This window comes from Misgurnus anguillicaudatus, chromosome 15, assembly GCF_027580225.2.
Source record: "Misgurnus anguillicaudatus chromosome 15, ASM2758022v2, whole genome shotgun sequence".
Taxonomy (NCBI): Eukaryota; Metazoa; Chordata; class Actinopteri; order Cypriniformes; family Cobitidae; genus Misgurnus; species Misgurnus anguillicaudatus.
Window position 1 is genome coordinate 28,742,143 of NC_073351.2, and position 7,600 is coordinate 28,749,742.

General features: G+C 36.3%; 1 long non-coding RNA gene across 1 annotated transcript; it reads right to left on the reverse strand.

Moving 5' to 3' along the window:
• Positions 1 to 516: 516 nt before the first annotated feature.
• On the reverse strand, positions 517 to 7,189 carry LOC141349738 (uncharacterized). The gene is made up of 2 exons (XR_012357741.1): positions 4,501 to 7,189; positions 517 to 2,203 (listed from the first exon to the last, which is right to left on the reverse strand). It is a non-coding gene; the product is annotated as an uncharacterized lncRNA (long non-coding RNA).
• Between the last annotated feature and the right edge of the window lie 411 nt (positions 7,190 to 7,600).

The window sequence follows — 7,600 nt, forward strand, 5'->3', positions numbered from 1 at the left end:
TTATCTGTACCTGTTGCAGAGCTGGTGATGCTGCTGGTGTCTAATGAAGCTTCTAACTTTCTACGCTGCTTCTGGGCGTCACTTCTCCTTCCTTTTCGTGGCATGATATTATCACAGTTTTAAACAAAATTTGTTTATAAACAAGCAATGCCTGTTTTTGTTTATTTATGCAAACAAATAAACCAATAACAACTTTTAGTATCTCAAAAGTATAGTCTTTACTAATATGAAGTGCCAATATAATCAATTACACAGTAAGGTTGTGTGAAATACAAGGCAACTTAAGCTAAGCAGATATAATGCTTAAACAGAGATCAATTTTGAAATATTTGATTATAAACTTCCAGCCACAGTTAATGTCTATTATGCAATCGATCACTCAAGCAAGTTAAATATATGACAGACAAGTATATGAAAAGGTTACTTGTATAACTGTAAACACGAATGCTTTAAATCACAATACTGAACACAAACGTAATGTGTGAATATATGATATCACTCCCAACACAGATGAAATAAGATTAAAGGGAAATTTTACTGTTTACTTATCCACTGAAGTTATATATGTGATAAACAGGAATGTATAAACAGAACTAATGTAATACTTAACACAGATGTAATAACCCTGACTAATGCAAAACAGATGTTACAACTCAGACTAATTTAGTACTAGCACAGATGTTACAACTCAGACTAATGTAATACTAGCACAGATTTAGTAACTCAGACTAAAGTAATACTTAACACAGGTTTAACAACCCAGACTAATGTAAAACAGATTTTTGAACTCAGACTAATGTAAGACTTAACACAGATTTAATAACTCAAACTAATGTAGTACTTAAACAGATTAAATAACTCAGACTAATGTAAAACAGATGGTAAAACTCAGACTAATGTAATACTGGCACAGGTTTAGTAACTCACACAAATTTAATAACCAACACAGGTGTAATAACCCAGACTAATGTAAAACAGATGTTACAACTCAGACTAATGTAATACTAGCACAGATGTTACAAAACAGACTAATGTAATACTAGCACAGATTTAGTAACTCAGACTAATGTAATACTTAACACATGTGTAACAACCCAGACTAATGTAAAACAGATGTTATAACTCAGACTAATGTAAGATTTAACACAGATTTAATATCTCAAACTAATGTAATACTTAAAACAGATGAAATAACTCAGACTAATGTAAAACAGATGGTAAAACGCAGACTAATTTAATACTGGCAGAGGTTTAATAACTCAGACTAATGTAATACCCAACACAGGTGTAACAACCCAGACTAATGTAAAACAGATTTTTGAACTCAGACTAATGTAATACTAGCACAGATGTTACAAAACAGACTAATGTAATACTAGCACAGATTTAGTAACTCAGACTAATGAAATACTTAACACAGGTGAAACAACCCAGACTAATGCAAAACAGATGTTATAACTCACACTAATGTACGACTTAACACAGATTTAATAACTCAAACTAATGTAATACTTACAACAGATTAAATAACTCAGACTAATGTAAAGCAGATGGTAAAACTCAGACTAATGTAATACTGGCACAGGTTTAATAACTCTACTAATAAGTAACACGGATGTAATGTTTATAATAAATAAAATGTTACCCAAATGTACTTTAACGTCTACTGTACAGTAAATTTATTTGTATCAAAATGTGGTTAACAAGACTACAGAAAGACTATTTAATTGTATATACACCTTATAAAATCTATTTACATAAAATATACCTGTATGATAAACACCACAAAAATTTAACTAATGTAACGTTGAACAGTAGGCTTCAAAAGCTGAGCTTGAATCAGTGGTCCTTCTTGAAGACAACAGGCAGCAAGGTGTACTGGAAGAGATGTTTTGGAGCTCCTTTTCTCTTGTAGTAGTTGTAGTTCACTAACTGGTGTCAATGTTCACTTGGTTTTTGTAGTAAGGCTCACAGGAAGAAGATATTCAGGTTCACAGGAAGGGGGTTTTCAGGCTCACAGGAAGGGGGTTTTCAGGTTCACAGGAAGGGGGTTTTCAGGCTCACAGGAAGGGGGTTTTCAGAATCACAAGAAGCGTTTTTCAGAATCACAAGAAGCGTTTTGTACGTTTTCAGCGTTTTTGTACGTTTTCAGCGTTTTTGTACGTTTTCAGCGTTTTTGTACGTTTTCAGCGTTTTTGTACGTCTGGCCATTTTTTTTAAGATGCGTAGGCAAGCAGCAAGATGCATTTGTCAGGTTTGCATTGGTAGATTGCATTGGGGTGCGTTGGGGGTGCAGGCAAGCAAGCAGCAAGCAGAGCAGCAGCATTTTGGGGGGGGCATGGCCAGTTATTTTATTAGTTGATGAAGTGAAAGTACAGAATGGAATAGCGGTGAAGATTTAAGCAAAGTAAAGGTTTGAAATGTAATTTAAAGGTATTGAAAGGACAAGACAAGAACATACAACAAACAACAAACAGAGAAAAACAACAAGTTAGTTACACTGTAAAGATAAACCAGCATACATAATATTACATAACATTAAAACATACACAGTAAATGTAAACAAGAACATAAATTATTGTAAAAGGAGCAGGACATTACATGCATTACTATATTTATCTGTTTTTCTATTTTTACTAAATGTGTTATGAATAATAAAAATCACTACTTGTATATTATAATGCAAAATATAAACATTTTCGTGACAGCTCTAGTTACAGTATCTCACAAAATTGAGTACAGCCCTCACATTTCTGCAACAGTTTTAGTTTATCTTCTCAAAGGACAAAACTAGGGGTGGGACAAAAAAAATCAATTATTCGATGTAAGTGGCAGATTCTGAATCGATTCACAAATGTCAAGAATCAATTCTTAAATGTTCGCTTACAAAATAATACATGACGTTATCAGAACCAAAAAGTGGAACTCAACGGGGGGAGTGGTGCTGGACACGGACAGCTTGAAAGAGTGCGTACTGCACAAGCACCTACAGTGAAGCTTACACAAGCAGTAGAGAAAGAAATAAACAAATACATCTCGAACAGCCCTGTTTCTAAACTGCAAGAAAACAAGATACACTTTGTGATGGTCTTCCTCTGCCTTTTCTCTGTTCAGTGAGTTGCAGGGAGAAACAGCACATTTAATTTACTGATTCATCTGACCATGCTAATAGGGTTTCCTTAAACCATTGGCTGACTGTTTAGATATAAGAACATGAATATACTTCTGTAAAAATATCCATATGGCTTCAATCAAACTGGGACCTAAGAATTGATTCTGAATCAATTCATGAGGGTCCAAACAAGTCCCACCCCTAGAAAATACTACAAAAATAAAATTTGGATACATTTTAGAATCAATGTTCTACTTGTATAGCAGAATAGATTTACTATCCTCTGAAAATAACTAAACCTACAGCCATTATTGTCAAAATAGCCGACAACAAAAGTGAGTACACCCTATATCAGTGGTTCTCAAACTTTTTCAGCGTGCGGCCCCCCTTGTGTACGGCACATTCCTTCGCGGCCCCTCCAAAGAAAATTTATGGCAAAAAACTGTTCTAAAACTCAATTTTAATTAAACAAAACATATTGAATTATACAAAGTAGTGCTGTTGGTTAGTATACTTATTTTTTTAGGTTTAATTGCATAGAATTCATGATAAATTAATTTATTTTATAAAATGTCATAAAACTGGGGCCCCCCTGGCACCATCTCGCGGCCCCCCTGGGGGCCCCGGCCCCCAGTTTGAGAACCACTGCTCTATATGATAATAGATGTTGTAGTCATCATGCTGAACATCAGGTGCAGAAGCTGGCCTAAAAAAAACATAAATGCTGCCAACATTGCATTACAAGTTGCAGAAGGTCAGATTGTCAGTGCTCAGACCCAATGCCAGACACACAAACAATTCGGTTTGCATGGCCCAACACCACACATGCTAGACACCACATTTATGTTTAAGATTGTTTAAGACCACATGATATGGTTCCTTTAATTCATGCTCTTGGTAAGGTTATCTTCAGCAAAATGTTTGTGGGGTTTCTTGTAAGCCAGCTTCAAAAGAGGCTTCCTTGTGGAACGACAGCCATGCACTGACTTACTGTAGTGTGTGACATATAATTTGAACACTGATAATCTGACCTTCCACTTCCTTCTGTAGCATTCTGTGTAAAGCAATGTTAGCAGCACTCATGGTGTTTTTTTTAAACTGCTCTAATACAAGTTAACCAAATGTGTAGGGTCAGGTCTAGCAAATAAAAACATGAACATAAGTGTACTCGCTTTTGGTGCCAGCTATATTGACAATAATGGCTGTATGTTCATAGAACAGTAAATCTATACTACTATACAAGTGGCACTTGACTACTCAAAAATATATCCAAATTTCTAAAGTACTGTTCCTTGAGAAGATATACTAAAATGGTTGCTGAAATGTGAGGGGTGTAAGATACTTTTGTAAGATACTGTAAATCTGTAATATCTGACAGTGTTACTTACAATAATGAATAAGTCGTCCAATAGAAAAAGTCCTAAAAGAACAAAAAGACAAATTTTGGTTTAAAGTTCAGGCAAGGTATGATTAAAGTTATACAAAAAAATACAGCGTCATCAACCTATTGTGTTTCTGCTATCCCATAAGTCATACACATCATTCCCAAGTTAGTCATATCCATTAGGGCTGTGTATCGCAAACAATTTCTGAAACCTCTTCACCTAAACACACACTTTACACTTGCAGCTCTTTGTCGTCTTTCTTTCTAAATGCATGATTGTCAGGCTGGTGCACAATTTAGAATTTCAGGATTGGCCTCCTACTTTAATTGACTCCGCCCTACAGGAAGTTGAATTTGAATTGGAATGACAGGAAGCAGAATTAAATTCATGGCGATTTAAAGAAATTCCACAGTCACACAACAGAAAGAATCTCAAATAGTTACTTTAGAAAAATTTTTGGCAACCATTTTAAATACTTGGTTAAAGTAAAGCATTCTGGGAAATGAAGTCATGTTCCATCATGTTGCACAAAATTTCAATTACAAAAAATCTAACTTAATTATTTGTTATGTGACTAGAGTTTTTAACATTAATTGCTAGGGAAAAACATTTCCTGTTAATGTAATCTGTACAAGTAGTTCAAACTAATAGAATATGTAATGCAATTATTTCTGACATATACTGTAAAGCTTCATTTTTAAAAATATATAAATTTCTATTGAATTGCAATTCTGCTTCCTTTAATTCAAATTCAATTCAAATTCAAGAATTTAATTGGAATTCAGGAGTCATTCTCAATTCAATTCTAAATGATGGGCAAGCCTGATTACTGTATTATAACTGTATGTACACACCGCCGCAGACTTGAGCTTCCAAAGTTACTGGAAGTCATTCATTTACAATGGAACCTGGCTTCTCTCAGCTGCAAGGAGCGTCAAATCCATCGGTGTTGCGTTTTAGGCATCTTGAGGGACCATAGCGTCAATCAGAAAAATGAAAGAAGCTAAACTTTATGGTAATGAGCTATGACGCAGTTCAGCAGCAAGCAGCGGGAAAACAGCAGCAACCAATCGAAATATAGCTTAGACGTTCTTCGCTGGCTGATTCTGGAGAAACATACGATGTTAACTTTCGTTTTGTGTATATATAATTCATAATCGCTGTTGCTGGGTTTCCTATCATTTATGATATTAAATTATTTTCATATAGGGACCAGTTATAAAAGAACGAGGCATGGGATAAAATAGCTGGTATAGTTGGTGTTCCCGGTGAGTTAGTGAAGTGCGTGCTGATGATTTATAATATTTTCCTGATAGATACTCAAATGTGTCTGTGTCTTGCCAGTAGAACTGCACAGCGTATCATTTAAGCATCGATATCACGATGTATTAATCCATATAGTAACATCGCAGGTAATCCGTGATTCATGTTTCACAGTAAAACAGATTTAAGCAATTGCACAGATGCAATAAAATAATAATAGTAATAATAATAATAGCTATTTTTTTTCCAGACCAAATGTGACCAAAACGATTATAAAACGGCTGTCATTATAAAAGGTTTATAATGTCAATGTATTTTTTTTTTTGTTAACATTTCATGGTGACACAGACTTCAGAGCGTCAACAAGCTTCCCCGTACTTTTTGACAAGCATCCTTGACCGGGCGGTCTGAGCTTCTTTGGAAGCTTAGGTCTGCGGCGGTGTGTACGTACATTAAGAGAGTGAATAAAATGCCACGCAATAGGTTTATTATAAATTGCTTAAGACACGACATGCAGTCTTTATGTGCAATTCTACTTAAACTGCTGAATGGGTGAGTGATGATGTTAAAGTTAAGATATCTGCTTATAAAGAAAGAAAGCACACACTTAGGAAAGGATGTGCAGTGCAGACGAGTGTGCGTGCAAGACGGAGACAATCGCGGAAAAAAACCCAGCTCATCGTTCTCCACTCCCCACTTAAAGGAGTAGGCCACTTTAAAGATGGGGTCCATTGACTTATAGCAAGAAAAAAAAATACTATGGTAAGTCAATGGGCCCCATCTATAAAGTGGACTACTCCTTTAACATTCTCCACGGGTCACATGCTTGCGTCCTTTCCGTATGACCTCAGACTAAATATACTGTAATTCCTCAAATAGAAGCCGTTATTCAAATAAACGCCGGGCCTCTGATAGTGGCCGGGGCGTGATCATCGCAGACAAATAAAGGCCGGTCTCAAATTAAGGCCAGGGAAAGATGAGTGTCGGGGGAAATGAGTAAGAGCTTACTTGCGCCCCATGCGAATGCTCTGTAAACGCCTCGTCCGTTTGGTGATACACGTGCGCGATCCGCGGAGGCTTGTGTTGTGGACCAAAGTGCGAGTATAATCAAAGCTTCAGTTTATACTTCAAAGCTTTTTAGGCGCAGTGTGAGCGCAAACGCAACAGAGCGCATTTCAAAAGGAGAGACTTCAACCGTGCGAGCATTCACCTTCATCTGCCTTCATTAAAACCTTTTAATGCGCGCAGCAGGGCTAAGTGAATATCTACGGTGCATACGCGAAATATCAACTAAGCGATATCATAGGCATGTGAGAGGGCTTCATACGACTCTGAATAAAAAAATACAGACTTAACATTACGATGGTTTCCAGTGTTAAGAGAGTGCTCTACCTCCTGCTTTGCTCAAAACAAATGCATTTTAATGACGAAAGCTCGCCCGGGCTCAGATTGATAAAAGTACAGTGTGAGTGCGTGCATGGAGTATGGAGGGGGGGCAATCGCGCTGGGGCATGGTTTGGATAATGTGCCATCTCCTTAATGCATTCAAGTTCATCATAATGCACAGCTGCCAATAGATGGCAGTAGCTACATTGGATGGGTCTCATTTAATGCTAGTGACGGACTTTTCAACAACCTTAAAAAAAATTACGGTAAAAATGAATGATCTCTATCCACTAGAACGCTATCAATTTTAACGGCTAATTTAAAACAATTATTTATCAAACAGATGGAATTTGAAATAAAGGACTGTCTCTAATAAAAGCCTGCTTCAAATAAAAGCCTGTTACCTTCGGCAGTTTAGGTAAATAAAGGCCCCGTTCTTTGAGGAATTACGGTA